General features: G+C 42.0%; 1 protein-coding gene across 1 annotated transcript in view; it reads left to right on the top strand.

Moving 5' to 3' along the window:
• The window catches only part of SMPD3 (sphingomyelin phosphodiesterase 3), a 122,871-nt gene that overhangs the window by 44,288 nt on the left and 59,285 nt on the right, over positions 1-19,298 (top strand). The window contains exon 2 of the mRNA XM_082232329.1: positions 3,808-3,902. The gene's annotated coding sequence lies outside the window, so the exon portion shown is untranslated. The remainder of the gene's footprint in view (positions 1-3,807; positions 3,903-19,298) is intronic.

Here is a 19,298-nt window from a genome sequence, read left to right as displayed (position 1 = left end):
TTCTCGATGGTGGCACCCACCCTGTGGAACGCCCTCCCATCAGATGTCAAGGGAATAAACAACTATCTGACTTTTAGAAGACATCTGAAGGCAGCCCTGTTTAGGGAAGTTTTAAATGTGTGATGTTTTGTTGTGTTTTTAATATTCTGTTGGGAGCTGCCCAGAGTGGCTGGGGAAACCATGATGGGCGGGGTTTAAATAATAAATTTATTATTATTATTAATATTATGGCTTGGTCATGGTTTCTGGGGTGGAGCTTGAGAACCAGAAGATGATGTCAATGTGACCTCTTCAGGTCATAGGATGAACTACCTCGGGGAAGGCGTATTTGGGGTCTGTACTGGGTGTGAATCCTTCCCTCACTCAGCCACTCCATTAAAGTCTATAGTCTTATCACTGAATGTGGAAAGCTTAACCCCAAGATCACTAAAATCCTTAGTGAAACCAACTTGAAAGATGTCGGGACAGAGCTGGGGAACGGCTGTAGCTGAGTGGAAGAGCATACGCTTTGCAAGCAAAAGGTTGCAGGTTCAATCCCTGCCATCTCCAGGTTGGGCTGAGAAGCCCTGGAGAACCACTGCCCCTCATTGTTGGCAATATTATCCAGATTGACCAGTGCTCTGACTCAGTATATGTTCTGGTGACAAAAAGTCCATGAGACCTACAGTCTTCTGAAAGCACCCTTAATGCCATTTTTTTTTCAAAGCAAGGGTGCTGTTTCTTTTGCAATCCCCAGTATTAATCCAATGAAAAATCAAGGATGTGTAGTTTGCTTTCACAAAGAAGGCTTTGGGAAATCCAGAGCATTTTCTCATGAAAACTAAATTACATTCTCCAGCTTTTCGCTGCTTGTGTATGAATGCGGGCCCTTGCTTTGAAATGTCCTGTGAGGCATGGAATGATTTCATCAAGAAAAACCCACAAAATCTCTGCCACCCCTGTCTCTTGTTGCCTGGCAAATGTCCAGCTGAGGAACCTGGACAATCTCAGGCAGAATCATGTCTCTCTGCCTAGCATCTCCTACATTCCTCTCTGGTTATTGCTGCTATAGGAGTGTGCAAATCAAGTACAGTAACTCCATGGGAGAGCATCTGATTTGTATGCAGGAGACCCTAAGTTCGATCCCCGGTATCTCCAGGTAGGGCTGGGAGAGACCCCTTGTCAAAAACCTGGGGGAGCCCTGCCAGTCAGTGTAAACAGTACTGAGCTAGATGGGACAATATTATAAGGCACCTTCCTACATTCAAGTCCTGATTTCAGTCCTGCTATGTTTGTGTATCTGTACTTGGGGTGACATGCTTTGGCAGCCTTTTTCTCAGATACTTGAAAGAGTCTAGGCAGAAACACTTGGAGGGGCTGTGAGTTACTTCTGCTATATGTACTGTAGCTTGATTCCCCCTTGCTGACTGCAGCCAATTTCCATCCTCATCGCAATCTGTAAATGTGCAAATGTAGCTTTTCACGAAGACTTCTGGTGCTGACTTCCTCCGAAAGACACCAGCCTTGGCAATTGTGCAGTGAACTTCCAACAGATTGATAGAAACTATTCACCGGAGGGAGGGGGGAGTATTTTCACACATCAACATAGTTTCTTCGTCTAAAACAAAACAAAACAAAAATCAATAGCAATTCTTGCTGCCGGACCAACAGGGGGAATATCTGTTTACAGTCCTTACTGCCTCATAACTCTTGGATTTGATTCTACCTGGTCCATGGAGGGAAACTTTAACACTTAGCTAGTCGACGGAGCCACTCCTGAGGGTTCTGCTCTCTTATAGCCTGTAGCCATATCAGAATTAGAAAAGGGAACCAATGTAACTCCACACCCATTGATTAAACCAAGGATGGAGCACTGGTATATTTTCACTGGGAGAATGTGGGCAGGAAAGATTCCCATGTGGTTGAGGCCAGGGAACTATGTATGAGATTATGTATTGGTGTATATGCCATCAGCATCACTTAAGAATGCATTTCCCCTGTTTACCATTTTTAAATGATTTTAAATATATATTTATAATATATAAAATATATTTATTGTTCCTAATAATATGCAGAGATGTTTAGCAGAATGTTATACAACACTGCAATAATGCACAGTTATTTTGAATAGCCTATGAATTCTAAAAAAATGCAAGTTTAATATTTTATTAAAAAGCCACATCATCAGTCATTTAAATATATTTCAATATTAATATTCTTCATCATCACCTTTCCCCAAGTTATTTTACTATTTCATTTACATTCCCTACTCTTAGACTCCCCCCAGCAGAGACTTGTTCTTTGTCGTGCCAATGTAAAATAAACAAGCTCATTTTTTTAAACTACAATCCCCCCCATTGTTCCACTATTAACATGTGTGTTGCTAAATTTTCTCTTGCTGATTTCACTCCCCATACGGTGACAACGTGGCTAGGTAGCAGAGCATATGGTTTACCTGCAGAAAGTCCCCAGTGCAATCCTTGGTATCTCTAGTTTACAAAAGGGAGCATGGAGTACGTGATCATAAGAGCGGGATGTGGGAGAGGGGGACTCCTGCATGAGAGTGTGGAGGGCAAGGGTGGGTGAACCTGTCCATTGTGGTCTGCATGCCCAGGTGTCTCCCCACCCTACGGCCTGCCAAAATTCCCTGAATAATGAGACATGACACTAGTGTTTGGGTCAATTCAGGCCACAACTTTTATTGACCACAGATGTAAGACATTGGGCGTAGGCATCAGGGCCTCCCTCATTGGATTGTGAAGGGCAGGGGGAGTGCTTCCACCAGGAAGGGTGAGCGGACTTCTCCCAGTTTCTTACTTTCCAGATATTCACTTCTCCAGTTTTCTAGATCAGTTTGTATTTTTTCAAGTTCTCATGAAAACACACCAGCATTTAAGTGCAAATTTCTCCTTCTATGCACATTTTAAATGTAATCTTGTCTAATATACATATTTTGCAAAGCAAGTTTGCCTAATATCATGTCTTTCCCCATGATATTTTATGTGCACTTTAGCCTAATATAATGCATTCAACATTTGGAGAAGTGTGAGTTGGAAAGGCTGGCTGTGTTTTGGTCCCCATTGTTTTGGAAAGTGTGAATTAGATTAAATGTGAACTGACTCCAATTTATCCCTCATCCCTAGCGGAGTATTCCATCCAATTCTGGTGTAGCCTATGGACAGGTACGCTGACCAGCCATAAGGCACATGGGTGTCCTTTTCTAGCTCTGCATTATCGTTTTGAGTTGGAACATATTATTTCATTGTTGTATCATTTAACAAACTCATAAAATAAATCGTAGAAACCTTATGCTCTGGTTTTGATAGGTCAAAGGCATTTATTTTGAACTTGGCTATTTAATTTTTGTCCACTGTAGGCAAATTTTTATTACAAATTCCTTGTGGAATCTTCCCACCTTTCTTCCTTTTCCTCTCTCTCTTCCTCCCTCCTTGTGCATCCCTTGATTTCATGCATATCAGATTTGCCCACATGAATCAGACTCACATATTAAATCAGCATTGAAAAAACCAAACAACAATAACAGCGATGCACAGTTTTAGCAATGTTTTCCAGAAATAACTGTAATGTGGCTGAGACAGTGTTCAAAATAAAATGGAAACTGTGCAAGTTACACAGACATATTTTTTTTCAGGCAGAGAAATAAATACAGCCATGGATAACAAAAGGTCTCACAAAGAAGCACATAATGATTTTACATTTCACGCTGGGACATAATCCAGCATGATCGTAACTCAGAGAGGGAGAGAGACGTCTTGCTCATTCCCAAATCTTCACAAGTAACATTGAATTATATTCATTTTATTTCAGGAAAGGAACCCGACTTTAACAAGCTTATGCTACAGAAGGAAAGGCTGAATGAATCTTGAAACAGGGAGCCCAAGACAGTAGCAGGTCTTTTTCAGGTGAGTCACTTGTTTCTATAGTTTATCAGAATTTCAAAATGTACCCTTAGAAATGATCTACAACAGCCTAGAAGAAATGACATGGGGCTTCAGGCTTATCATTATTACGACTACTGTTTAGGGAGTTAAGTTCACCTTAGAACTTACATACCTTGGATACTAATTTTGTCTGTCCAGGTGGCTGTTCTATTCCACTGGAGCATTCAGGTTGTGCAGTACCACTCCCACCCTCATGCTGAAGTGGTCCAGCACAAAAGCTGTGGCGTCAAAGGAAACCAAGATAAGCACAGCGACAATTTGCAGTGTTGGGAACAATATAATCCAATCAATAATTTCACATCTGTAGTGGGAAAGGAAACCTTGGTTTCGACTGAGCTCTAAGCAATCAAATCAAACTTGCTGATAAATTCTAATTCAACAGTTTTTACCATAGACACTCCCTTTGAAATATTTTTTGTTGGAATTTGATGACTGTGAGGCCAACTGCAGAGTATCCTGGGTGACTGAAATTTTATGCCTCTGGATTCTGAATGTTGCCATTTTTTAATGTCTAAATTGGGTCCATTTTATGCTCTTGCATGGAGATTGGCCCTGTTTCTGGTAGAGGAGGAGGTCAGTAGGGCATGAAATCTCAGTGACTCAGGAAAACGTATTTCTTTTTAATTACACGGACCCTCTTTATACAGTTAATATGTGAAGGTGACTCACGTCACAAGAACATGGTACCAGTGTTCCTGCCTCAGATTGACAACATTGGCTCTGGTTTGGGAATTACAGAAAAAAAATTATAAGGGATTTTGTACCTAGTCCAACCCCTATAGCAGGGATGGGGAATCTCAGGCCCCAGGTTGATTGCGGCCCTCTAGGCTTCTCTATCTGGCCCTCAGAACTCTTCCCAGGCCACACCGCTCACTGGCCCTGCTTCACATCCCAAGTCTTTTTCCTTGGCTTGAACTCTAGTAATGCCTCTTGTAAGTCAAGTAGGTGACTAGAGAGGGGTGTGCTTGTGTGTGCCATAGGTGAAATGTACACATGTTGCCCCACTCACTTTTGCCTCTGGCCCCATCCACCACTGGCATGTGGCTCTGGGAAGTTTTCTCAAAGGGAATATGGCCCTTGAGCTGCAAAGGACCTCATCCCTGAGATATGGGAAACACCCATCAGATGCCTGTCTCCTTTCTCTTTGAAGTCTTCCAGCAAGGGAAGGCCCTTCAGGCAACACCAGAGAGCAAAGCTTTGGATGAAGGCGCACTATGATGATGTCACAATGACATGGAGAGAAACCATTGCGGGGATGCCATTTTCAGTGGCCTCCCTGTGTTGCCCCAAGTTTGTAGATCTTACTCGGGCAGGGAATGATGCTTGGCTCCTGTGTTTTCTCGGGCTTTTGAATGCATTTTTTTAAAGCTTTCTGTTGTAGTATTTCATCTCCTATTGCTTGTGAATTGTATTTTAAGATATGTGGTTTTCATTAGCCAATCTGACCCTCAGGGGAAAGTGCCTTGCATTTTACAGGATTGTATTCTGCACAGAGAAAGGTAGCTCACGGACATTGGGTGCTTATTCTTTCCTTTGCTCTCCGTACAGAACGTGTGAGGTTATGATTTCCAGCCTCTGCCAGTGAAGGAAACCAGGCCATGTGTGAAAGAACAAATCTTGCTCGCTGTTAGCATTTGACCTTTTAGAAAACTGATTTCCCCAATTTCCTGATCCAGGCATTGAGGAAGTCTTACCAAGGGAACATTCACAGAGTATTCGGGGAGGAAAGAAAGAAAAAAGAATCATTAATAATTCAAATTGCCTGAATTAAGGCAGCAGGTCCATTCTTTATGGAGTGTTTGAATTAGTATAATCTTATTTCCTTTATTTCCTGTGCAACCTTTTATTAAATCCCATTTTGTCACTGCACAGCATTAGGTCTCCCCCCTCCCACCACTCTCTGAAAGAGGAGATATGGTAGGTGGAAGAGCTTCCAAAATACTCCTCATCCAAATTTCTCCCCAGATAAATTGTTTATTTTAACATTTACCGTTCCTCAACAAGTCCAATGTAGCTAACAATATAATTTAAAACAATAGCTCAACAGGTGTGGTTTTTTTTAAAAAAAAAATTGACAACAGCAATAAAGCAGACAAAAATGAAGCTTTATTCAAAGCACACCCATTGAAATTAATGGAGTTTACCTAGTCATGTCCATTAATTTCCATGGGTCTATCCCGAATAAACTCTGTTGAATACCACCCTATGGTTCCAAGGCAGGAATAGTGAACCTCCAGGTGGGGGGTTGAATGTGGCCCTCCAGGCCTCAATATCTGGCCCTTAGAACTCTCCCCAGACCACACTGCCTCTCTAGCAAACACACTCTTTACTGGCCGCTGCTTTGTACCATCCTTGAGTGCTTATGCCTTTGAACATAGTGCCTTTGAACATAGGTTTGCTCACAAGGTGATGCTGTCCTTGGGCTGAAAAGGTTTCCACCCTCACCCTCCTTGAACAAATGATTAAAATGAACACCCATCGACACCCACCCACCCCCCAGTCCTCAAATCGGTCATTAACCCACCCTACGTGCACTTAGGTTGTCAAAAGGTGCTTGCCTTCTGCCTCCAGAACATGCTATTAGGGCAGCCTCAGCCACCTTATCCTCCAAGTTTGCCCTTCAAATATTGATTTGCTTTCGTTGCTCACACCTTAATTACATTGATCTCGTTTGCACATACTTGTCATTCAAACTGCTTAGCAATTAGAGGAGGGTGACTAAGGAAGGTATTCATTTACATGCAGCCAGGTAGCGCTTTTATTTAATAAAGTTTTCAATCTTTGAGTGTGTTTTAATATGGTATTGCATGCTTTCCCCTTCAAATTGTATGTCGCTTTGAGCCCCCCAAAAAAGAAATAAAAACGCAGCAAGCAACTATAAATAAATAAAGTAAGTAAGGTCTATTCATGGAGGAAAGATCCATTGATGCCTATTAGCCAAAATGCCTATGCTCTGACTCCACAGTTAGAGGCAGCCATGATTCCAAATACCGTACCTGTTGCTGGAAACCACTGGAGGAGAGAGCGCTCCCACAAACATCTGGTTTGTCAGTGTGAGAACGGGATGCTGGACTAGATAGGCCATTGAACTGATCTAGCAGGCTCTTCTTCTTGTGTTGTTAATGTTCTTGTGTTCTTAAGGTAGATGTAATCTGTCTCCCGGGACACGGGTGGTGCTGTGGGTTAAACCACAGAGCCTAGGACTTGCTGATCAGAAGGTTGGCGGTTTGAATCCCCGTGACGGGGTGAGCTCCCGTTGCTCAGTCCCTGCTCCTGCCCACCTAGCAGTTCAAAAGCACGTCAAAGTGCAAGTAGATAAATAGGTACCGCTGTGGCGGGAAGGTAAACGGTATTTTCGTGCGCTGCTCCGGTTCGCCAGAAGTGGCTTAGTCATGCTGGCCACATGACCCGGAATCTGTACGCCGGCTCCCTTGGCCAATAAAGCGAGATGAGCACTGCAACCCCAGAGTCGGCCACGACTGGACCTAATGGTCAGGGGTCCCTTTACCTTTTTAATCTGTCTCCCAGCCTCATCTCATAATTGTAGGGGAAAGAAGTCACACTGCTTAAGAACAGTAGTATGCCTTTGAATACCAGTTGCTGGAGAATATGCGTGGGAGAGGAGGAAATTGGGACCATGCCCTGATTGCAGGCTTCTGATTGGCATCTGCTTGGCCACTGTGTGAAATAAGGTGCTGGGCTAGATAGGCCTTTGTTCTGATCCAGCAGGCAACAAAAGAAGTGCCCTGGAGGATCAGACCTAAGGTGCAAGCATAAATATGCAAAGAGGGTGCCTCTGGGGAGTTTCCATGCAGGCCATGAAGACAACATCCCTTCCTCCCTTACATGGTCCCAAGGGGTTTCAAATCTAAACTGACACAGAGAAAGGAAAAGGAAATGGAGGAGGCAAAGACAGGAGAAGAACATGGATTTTTTAAAATTACAGTAACACATATTTTGGCTTGAATACAGCAGGGAGTGGAGAATATGGGAACCTGCGGTGGGAAGGACCTACCTCACAGGACTATGACTATGAGATAACATATGTGAAATACCTTGAACCATCAAAAGTCCCATTATAACATAACATAACATAACATAACATAACATAACATAACATAACATAACATAACATAACATAACATAACATAACAACATAAAACATAACATAACATAACAGAACAGAACATAAAACATAACGTAACGTAACATAACATAACATAACAACATAACATAATATAATATAATTTTAATATTGCTCATAGGCCGAAATGGCTTCTAAGCAGTTTCCTAGTATACAACGAATTAGAAAAAATATAGCCACACACATTTAAAATGCACAATAAAAATAATAATCAAAACATTAAAATGAAACACCCATAATTAAAATGTACAATAAAAAGCCAATCAAGACAGCATAATAGTTAAAACCGCAATTAAAACAATTTACAGAGGAGGTTCAAGTGGATCAGGGGAATGCTTCTCTAAAGAGGTGTGTCTTCAAGAACAAACAGAAAGCCAATACTGATGGAGCCTCTCATATTTCAGCAGGTAGAGCATTCCACAACACTGATGCTGTCAGTGAAAAAGCCCACCTCTGTGCTACCACAACCCAATAATCACCAGGCTGCTGCAAAACTAACTAGGTTCCATCTGTTAATCCTTATGGCCCTACTGGGTAGTGGATGAGAAGGTGGTCTATTGCTACTGTATTAGATCATACTTCTACAGTCAGCAACAATGTGGGATGAGGGCTACTTTACATTAGCACAACCCCCAGAAGCCTCTGAAACTACAGTCACAGCTGTATGTGGTGAAGATTGCTCAGGACAGATTTTTGATGCAAAGGAGAATTGGTGAATAGGCATTAAACTGGCTGAAACTGGGCAAAAAGCGCTCCTAACTTTATACATCAGGGTCTGCACAGTGGTGACTGATCAGGAAAGAGGTTTGGGAGTTGTGGTAGATCAGTCAAAGAAAATACTGGCCTGGTGTTTAGCTGTGCTGAAAAAGCTGAATTCCATATTAGGAATCATTAGGAAAGGAATTAAGACTAAAACTACCAATATCATAATTCTGCTGTATAAATCCATGGTTTTTTGAATACTATACGCAGTTCTGGTTGCCCCATGTAACGCAAGCAATGCACAAAGGAGATGGGGGGCAGTTTTACTGCCAATAGTATTCCCACACATGTTTCTTGCGAGGCAAGATATTACACACACACCTTCAATATGTTTCCTATATTAAATTTGATTAATTAAGAAATAAATTTTATGCTTTTAACCGCCCCCTCTGAAATACCAGGTTTGCAAAAAAAAGCAAAAAAAGCAATGTGCCTGATTCTAGAGAGCAAAGTGGAAAGAATCAGATGACTGTTTAAAGAAGCAAAGAGTCAACCATTCATAAGAGCTCACGGTTTCCATGCCAACGCAGTTCCCTAGGGGATATCTAAGGAGAGACAAATGCCGTGAAATTTCTAAAAAGCATGCTTAGCTTGGGAAGCCTTCTCCAGAAGGCTGTGTGTGTGTGTGTGTGTGTGTGTGTGTACACGCATCCCACCTGTCTCCCAAACTGATTTTGTAATGCCACGATTTGTATATTAGTGTTCAGTCACTTTGTTCCTGTCATATCCCCCATCACCAGACCCTTAATCCCACCACCGTCTCCATAATATGCAAGAGCAGACGCCAAGGGTCAGGCTTCAGGGCAAACAAACTCTCCTTCATGGAAAGCTATGAAAGAATATCTGAATGACTGCAGAGATATCGCCTGGTGTATGATTTCATTTTACAGATTTATAAACCGCTTCACAGCTTGAGGCCACCCAAGTGGTGCCTGTATCCAGACACATAGATGTTGGCGCGTTTTACTTCAATTATCTTTAAATGTTTTTAACTGTTTTAACATTTCTTCTAAGAGGTCTGACGAAAATCAAGCAGTATAAAATGTTGTTAAATAAAATAACTCGCATAAACATGCCCACAGCTCTGCATCCCGCAACCATACAAGTGAGATGAATCGTTGCAGTCCAAGGGGCACATTCTAGCCAGATTAAAGCACTTGAGGAAAGTGACGGCAAGGCCAGTGAGCAATGCGTGACTCCCAGGGGCGAGGTAGAGAGGCCTGTGGTTGCATTTGGACCCCTGGGCCTAAGATTCCCCATACCTGCTCTATAATCTCCTAGTGGCTCAAGCAGGCTAATCCCCACCCCTCGCTCCCCCAATTTTTCTTTCCTCTCTGTCTCCAGGTTAATACTTTCAACATTCCATAGTTTAGCTGTCTCCACCATAGACTTCATTGCTGGGCTTGTTCTAGTCCACTTTATGGGGTTCTCTCCATGAATCGACACCCACATCTTCCATTATAGGAAATGATGATAATAAAACAGGACTAACAGATAGATACACATCTCTGACTGCCAGGTCTGCAGCTTGAAGCAGAATCTGCTGCCATCCCTAACAACCTACTCCTTTGGATGCCACTTTGAGGTTTTTTGTTGACAATCAAGTGGTATATAATTTTTTACGAAACAAAATAAATGAATAGGTGCTCGTTTTCTGATATGGAGATTTCTCAGCTGCTTCCTCACCCTATCTGGCATTCCATTTTGTTAGGTCAGCATTGAAGATCCCCTCATTTCAATATCCATTTGGAAAGTAGCACATATGTGATTCAGCTGAACATCTTACCAGGTTTGTTTATTGCAACTCTCTTGGAAATTAGAAGATTTAGTACATAAAGGGAAACACTGTGAAGTTTATTTCCCCTTCCTGGTGCTTTTTCAAACACTCTAGAGAGGTTTTTGAACATCCTTCAAAAAGCCTTTGCAGCTGCAAAACTTACCAGTCCTCTTGCATTCATCTAAATTAAGCAGAACTTTCCTCCCTGCTCACATAAAGGTTCTTTGTTCACACTGGTCTTCTGTTGCTGGAAACAGTGAGATTATCATGTAGTCAATGAGATTTGGCTATGTAAACTGTGGTCAAACAAACCTAATTCAGAGCGAGGGCAAAATCTTTACTCTGCAACAGTTTTAATTGTCCTCTGTAGACAGTTTTGGGACCAGTTCTTTTTAACTTGATCATCAGTGATTTGAAGTTAGGAGAAAGCTGTAAAGTGGTCAGGTTTCTTGATAATCCCACAGTGTGAGGGGTGTGTGTGTGTGTGTGTGTGTGTGTGTGTGAGAGAGAGAGAGAGAGAGAGAGAGAGAGAGAGAGAGAGAGAATTGATGCACATTGGGACAAAAGCTCTCAATTTCACATACACACCCTTGGAGTCTGAACTGGTGGTGACTGACCAGGAAAAGAATCTTTTGGTTTTGGTCAATAAGTTGATGAAAATGTTAACCCAGTATGCAGTTGTTGTTCAATATGCAAATTTCATGCTAGGTATCATAAGGGATGGAATTCCTTGGCTGAAATCTGATTGGCTCCACTCTTTAAAATAATGGTTTTTGATATGATGGGAATTCTATATGTGGTGTTCTAGCAAAAACGGACCATTCACAATTATTTATTTTTATGATTTTATTAAATTTCCTGGCCATCATTAGATTTTACAGTGATGGAAAGATAAACTTACATGTGTGAACCAGCTACAAATAAGCCCTTAGTCAGGCCTTTTACGGTGAGGGAATCTAATATCTTTCTTCATCCATTGAGAGAGAATACAGGCAGGCTGAAAGTGAAAGGGGGCCTTGCATGCAAGTCTCCTTCCAACACTCCTTTTCATGTAATATTTACATTTACCCACCTAATTTTGCCTCTGGCCCCATCGACCACTGGCATGTTGGAAGGTTGCCCAACCAAGAATGTGGCCCTTAGGCTAAGCAAAATCCCCCACATGGACTTTAGTCCAGATCCATGGAAATGGGCGTGAAGGGAATCAGTGTGGAACATCCAGATCCCAAATGCAGGCTGGCCAATTTAATGCTATTGAATATTAATAACAGGGGGGGGGAACAAAAAATGGGGATTTGACACTTGTCAGTCATCCTAGCATTTTTGAACTCATTGGAAAGAACATTGAAAGGCGGGAGCACATTTCATTCTACGCAAGCATTGCCTATAATCTTAATTTTTAATAAAATGAAAGCAGAAACTTTTGGGAAATGGCCCAGAATATCACACAGGGAGCCAGCCTTCACAGCACTGAAGATGCATACAACACTGGTTATATGTCAAAAAGGGGGAAAGGACACCAGGCTATTCAAGCACTGCAGAGAACACGGACTGGTCATGTTTACATGTTGACTGAGGTTACTGTACTTTTCTGTGTATAAGACTAGGGGTTTTTTTTACTAAAAAAATAATGTTAAAAGGGGGGTAGTCTTATACACAGGGGCAATCTCTCCCCCCCCCCATTTTCTTAATTTTGAGTCCCCAAAAATAGGGGGCATGTTATACACGGGGGCTTGTTATACACGAAAAATACGGCACATATTAATTCCAAAGGAACAAGATGTACAGTGGCTATGTATGTGCTCCTAAGACAAAGCTTTTAAAATCCCAATTATTAAAAACCAAAGCAGGCCATCCATCCCAAAAATTTTGCAGAAGGGAAGCTGAGTTAGTCTGTGGCAGCAAAAACAGCAGCAGTGTTTTGTAGCAACTCAAAGACTAACAAATGCGAGAAGCTTTTGCCATAATACATTTGTTAGGGTGGCCACCAAGTAAGTTCTAGTCAGGGTAGATCCATTGAAATGGACAGACCTAAGTTAGTCATACACATTAATTTCAGTGTGTCTGCCCAGAGCTGGACTATCATTGGCTACAACCCTTAGTCTTCAATGTGTACCAAGACTAGTTTTTCATACCAGATACGATGCTTTAATCCAGGCTTACCCAACCTAGTGCTTTCCTGCAGTCTCTGGACTGTAACTCCCATGATCCCTGGCCATTCACCATGCTGGCTGAGGCAGATGGGAGCCAGAATTTCTACAACATCTTTAGGCCACCAGGTTACTTATCCCTCCTTTGTCACCCATTGTTCAGGCAGCCCAGTTGACGACGCCAGATTGGAACGGTAAATTCTGTTCCTGCCTCTCGCTAAAGCAGGAAACAAACATTGCCTTCTGGTATACATGTTAGAGCTGCCTTTTGGTAATAACGTGTCCAACTGCCTGAAAGCGGAAATTAGCCACCTGATTGAAAGCGTGCCTTATAAATATTAACTATGACTTGCCTTCTAAATATAGAAAGCATATTAAAGCATCTCGCTAATAAGCAGATGGCCTCTCTTTCCCACTTGCCATCATTATCCACTCCAGACCTCTGCTGTGACACTGAGGAGAGGAACTCATCGCTTGACCTTATTTCATCTCTCCAATGGATTACTTGGGTAAATGTGGACAAGGTGTGGAGTCTTGTGTTTACAGCTGGTGCCTACCCCGTCCCCCACAACTGAGTCTTACATAGGTAGCTGATTAATACCACTGGCCCACCTAGTTCAGTATTGTCTACAGTGACTGGAAGAGGGTTCAGCAGTCCTAACAGGAGATGGTTGGCATTGCACCTGGGGCCTTCTGCATGCCAAACACACGTTCCACTGCTATAGCCCTATTCTTCCAAATAGGAACAAAATCGGAGGCTGCCTCAAACAGAGTCAGACCACTGGTCCATGTAAATCAGGAGGGTCTGCACTGACTGCCAGCATCTCTGTAGGGTTTAAGACCATGGAGATCTCCAGTCCTACCTGAAGATGCTGGATGTTGAATCAGGGGCTGTCTCCTTGCAAAGCTGATGCTCTGCTACATCTTCCTATCAAGGTAGGGATACAGGAAGCTGCCTTATATTGAGTCAGACTGTTGGGCCATATAGATCTGTCTGGTCTACATTAACTGACAGGAGCTCTCCAGGGTTTCAGGTGGGGTCATTCCAGTCCCTAACTGGAAGGATTTAACCTGGGACCTTCTGAGCTAGGACTTTTTCCACTGAGCAACAGTGGGTTAAGCTGATTGCCAACAAAAGCAGCTCTGTATCATCATGCATATGACCCAAAGAAGGTTTTTTTTCTTTTGCACTATACCTTGTCAATGCTTGCCTATGCATTTTTAGTTTGGGAAGGAAAAGTCATGAAGGAACCAAAGAAAGTGACAGCTGCATCAAATTGCTCAGGCTTAGGGCTCTGTGCAAACATTAAGAACAAAGGGATGGAGAGAGAGAGAGAGAGAGAGAGATTGAGAGAGAGAGAGAGACTGCCATTGAGGAATTGAGGATTCCTAAGGTATTGGTTCTGCTTTGGTATACAAGGATAGTCAATTCAGAACTCCAAAATCCAGGAAGAAATTTCAGTGAGGACAATTTCAGAAGCATCCCAAAGGCGTGTTCAAAATGTAGCCTTCTGCAAAGAAAGGAATATGAAGTTCACAACAGATGGCAGTGATAAAAGTGACCTTTCTGACTTTAATTATGGTAGTTGCTGGTTTCAAAAATAATACTTTATACTGTGTCACCTTAATTCAGGATCACCCAATAACCTCTTTACTGTGATGCTTCAATGTAAGTTGTTATTTTTGTTGTTTGCTTTTATTTCATTTTTCTACAAAAATGTGAATATTAGGGGAAAGTGTGCATGAAAATGCATATTTTAGTGAAAATAACATTATAATGGATCAAATTATAAACATTTCATGCCAAAGTGCATTTATTAGGGGAAATGGCATACAAAGAAATGTGCATATCAGGAAGCATACACACTGAAATGCTAATAAATTTTCAGGGTGACTTAAAAAATAATAATTCAGAAACTGATGCAAAAATCAGATGAAACTGACTTTAAGATTGGATTAAGATTCCCTTAAGATTGGAAAAGTGAGAAGTTGCAAGATACCAAAACTGACAGATCCATCCATTCATAGTCATGGATTGTACTGGAGTGAGTGGGGCACAAACTGTCCAGGCCTAATCTAGGGACAATTAAGACAAGAGATGGTTGTTCAGTAACACAAACCATCTTTATTCTTCTCCCCCGTTGTCTCAACTTTTAAATCAGCTTGCATTCCAGCAGAGCTCCAGATTATGTTGTTCTTGTCGAGACTTTCCCCTGTCTCTCTGCTGGATGCTGAAAGCTTTTGATCAATATAGTGTAGAAATCTTCTGACTGACTCTGCCAAAAGCAGCCTGCAATGAGCACCGGTGACTGAAATATTTAACAGTTGAATCTTACCTATAAATCACTTGGAAAAGGTGGTGAAGAGTTACATAAATACTTAACGATTGCTGGCAAACTGATGAGCTGGAATTGTAGCTGACGTCACTGAAAATTTGTTGCCACCACAATCTTCATTTATTTGCAAAGCCTCAATACCTAAGGAAATGGAGTGTTCTTTCCCTTTCATTAACTACTGGTGGCCTACAGCTAGAATAATAGAAAACTCAATATTGCCATGTCCAGGGTTGCGTGGCATTAAGAGAGAGAGAGAGAGAGAATGGGGGCGGGGCAGAATCCATAAGGCTTGCCAGGGAATCATAAAAATCTCTAGAGAACTTTGCAAACTTGGTGCTCTCCAGATCTTTTGCAATCTGACTCCCACCAGTAAACCTCCATCCTAACCAGTACAGAGCTAAGGGACAAAGTTGGATCCAAGAGCACCCAAATTACATACCTGCTCCTTCAGAGGGAGTGCAACCCTGACATTTATTATGACATAACCTTTCTAATTCTTTCTAACATGTGCGCCACAATAAACCATTTAGTCTTTCAAAATTAAGCAGGAAGCAAGTTTAATATGCAACAGATCTCTCTCTCCCCCCCCCCCCCAGTTTACATCACCATGTGGAGGCTCCATGAGAGGCCTTACTGGATCAGACCAAAGGCCCATCTAGTCCATCATCCTGTTCTCACAGTGGTCAATGAAATGCTGATAAGAAACCCATAACGGGACAATGGCACCACAGCTCTCTTCCCAGCAATTGGTGTTCAGAAGCATTCTGCCTCCAACACCAGAAGTAGAACACAACCTTTGCTGTTCATAGCGATAGATAGCCTTATCCTCCAATAATTTGTTGAGCCCCACATTCAAAGGCAACCATCTTGAAATAAATGCATTGAAATAAATATGGGAGGATTGCTGAACATTTCCCTGTAAAACATTCTTCTGCAAAATGCCCCTAATGATACTAGCTTTTTTCCACATCTCTGAGGATGTGAGGCTAGCCTTTAAAGCATCATTTTTGTACAGGACTAGTAAAAAAAAAGCACCCAACATTGCTGCATAATTAAGCCTTGATCAACAGCTTGCTTTTATAATGTTGCAGAAGGGATTGCCTCAGCTTACGGTTCACTTCACTGGGAATTTTTGCTTGCTGGACACATTTTGTGTTATTTTTAAGTGATACTGGGGGGGGGGGAGGCAGGAGTGGAGAAGCAATGTTACAGTAGCCCCAAATAATGAAACAGTGAGGATCCTATTTTCCATCCTGTGCATAACCCAGATCCACAAATCCCTTGGCACCCACAGCTCTAACGGCAGGATTTTACACAAAACTTCCAAGTGGCGTGCCAACATTGCCTTCTTAAGTATTAATAATCGGCATAGGGCTGGCACTGTTATTCTTTGCAATAATAAAGACATTTAAGAAAAGGAACAGCTTGTGTTGCTAATTTTAAATACTTAGTCTGGGGAATGTTGATCTTAATTTTATTCCCAGTAAGAAAATATTACTGAGCGGGAAAGGAGCAGTCATAAGAAAGAGAAGGATATCACCTATGAATAAGCGAGAGTCATCTCCCCTTTACAAAGGAAAAATAGCAGGATACGTTGAAAATTGCTGCATCCCAGAATGAATTCTCATTCACCTGTTTTTGCCCTGTGGCAAGATAATTCAAATGGGTGTGGGGTCAGCAATGTTTAAGCCATACATGGAGTCTAGCTGAAAAGAGAGCGGGGCCCAGTTTTTCCTGCGTTGCATCAGGATTGCATGGGATGAAATTCTATGTGTGTTTAAACTATCTGAAAATAAAATATAAAGTACTGGAGGCTTATTTCTTCTTTTCTTTCTTCACTGAAAGAAAAACCCAGAGCTGCTACAATAAGTTAATGCAATGAGATTCATTTCCTCAGCAGACTGCCCCGTGGGAAGGGCATATACTGTAGCATCACTACTCCCAAAAAATATTCTGCACTTTACATATTTGTAGTATGTAGACCCCACCTACTAGCCGAAGTTCACTAAGCATCTTACAACAGATTGCAAATACATCAGAATAGACAAGAGTTACTAGGATAGGGCTGCCATACATCCGGAATTTCCTGGAAATATCCTGGATTTGTCCGTCAGAAATAGCATTCAGGCAGAATGTCCCAAAATTGGTAAAAATGTCCAGCTATGGCAACCCATATCTGAAGTGTTGCTTTTTTGGCGAATTTCCTCAAAAACTTCAATTTTGGGAGGAGATTTTGCAAAAGAGAGAGAGAAAGAGAGCTTTGGTTCGGGTTGTAATTCAAGGCTTAGAGAAGACCAATGAGCCATGCTTGGAATGCCAGCACAGATTATAACTAGGCCAAAGTCATATATTCCTATCCAAACTGGGTAATTCTGATGCTTGGCAACAGCATTTGTTCACAGCAGTTCAGCTCCCTTTCTGAGCTGGGTGAAACCCCAACTTTGGGGCTTCTTCTTTTTCCCAGCCTATAGGATAGAAAAGTCTCTTGACTCTGCAACCTTGAATGACCTGTGGGGGTGTTGAGAAGCCTCCTGCTGGCTGCACACTGGCTCTTTGGTCAAGCAGCCAAGCCCTGTGGCTGCCAAAGCAGACAGGAGGTGCTTGTACACAGAATATCTCTGCCCCCTGAGAGTGGCTGTTTGCAGAAGCTGACCTCTCTGTCGCTACCTCACAAAGACATTTGGTGTGCATTGGCCTAGCGGTGTTCGCTTATGGGCGATAAATGGCTGCATGATTTCCATAGCTGAGGTATATTCTGAGCGACTGTTTTTGGAACACCAAAACTCACAAAGCCTCCTGTATGCATTTTTGTACACATTACTTGGTTGGAGAACTGCACTGCAAAATGTGGAAAAATTTCCAATCTTAAGTTCAGTTCATACTTCCACATCAGTTTGTGGGTTTTTCTTAAGTCCTCATGAAAATTCATAAGCAGTTTAATGCAAATTATTCCCAATATACATTTTTAAATATGCACATTTGCCCGATGCATTTTTGCACGTTATTTTCATTAATGTATTCTGTTTTATGTACACTTTACCCCAATATATACATTTTTGTACACAATTCAGCATTAGAGAGGTGCATTGCAAATTTCAGAGAAGTAAGAAATTTAAAGGATAGTTGTGTTTTTGGTTCTTCTATTGTTTTGGAAAGTGCATAATTAGGAAGCTTTGCCTTCTAGCTCAGTTGGTAGACCATGAGACTCTTAATCTTAAGGTTGTGGGTTCAAGCCCTACATTGGACAAAAGATTCCTGCATTGCAGGGGGTTGGACTAGATGACCCTCGAGGTTCCTTCCAACTCTACAATTCTATGTGTGCTAACTGGTTGCACAACCATCTTTAACGGTTGCACAGCAATCTCTGGTAATGTCTTCTCCCATGCAACAATGTTCCACCAGCCGAAGTCTGCCACTTAGTGAATGGATAGGCCCCTATTTATTTCTCCGCAATGTCCACTTCAGCGCCAGTCTCCTCTCTGAAGGCTTCTGGAGCCTTCAGGTCTGGCTTTCGAAAGCTTTGGCTGGCTTTTCTTTTGGACATAAATCCTTGCTTGTAATGCCCTCTTGGAACACAGAAGGATGGGCATCCTAGGACTTCCTGTTCCACTCTCATTTTCTTCAGGTCCATCCAATCAAGTCTGAGTGGTTTTGAGTTATTTCGGCCAAAGACATCTGGCCTTTTCACTTTTATTACCTTGTTGGTCCCTCTTTGGGCCTTCGTATTGGCAAGGGCACACACTGATCCCATCACAGGAACAGTCTCCCCAGCATGGAGCCTGCAATTTCACTTTTGTCTCCTTGCTTTTGAGGCCACATCAAGCTTCTTGAGAGGAAGTATGTTTTTCTGCCACAGGCAGGGATAAATACTGCTTTCTCTCAGCCCTCATCTGTGATCTCAGCTGCTAGTAAACAGTGGCCCATCTTTCCATGAGTCCTATTTTTCTTCATTATACTCCTTGATTTCCTGACAAGACACTTTTGTTACATTTCCTCATGTTGCCTTTCTATATACTGGCCCCCTTTGGATAATATAAACCACACTCCTACTCACTGTTACTCCAGACCAAAGAATATGTAGTGTCATTACTGGAAAGAGCACCAAAGAGAAATGAAAAATAACAAGAAAGAAATGCCCAAGGGTGCTCCAGTCCATAATAATAGGGGTTTCTAAATTTATATCTATAA

This window comes from Podarcis vaucheri, assembly GCF_965113315.1.
Source record: "Podarcis vaucheri genome assembly, chromosome: 7".
NCBI lineage: Eukaryota > Metazoa > Chordata > Lepidosauria > Squamata > Lacertidae > Podarcis > Podarcis vaucheri.
The sequence above is the reverse complement of the archived record's forward strand: the minus strand, read 5'-3'. Positions and strand labels throughout refer to the sequence as shown.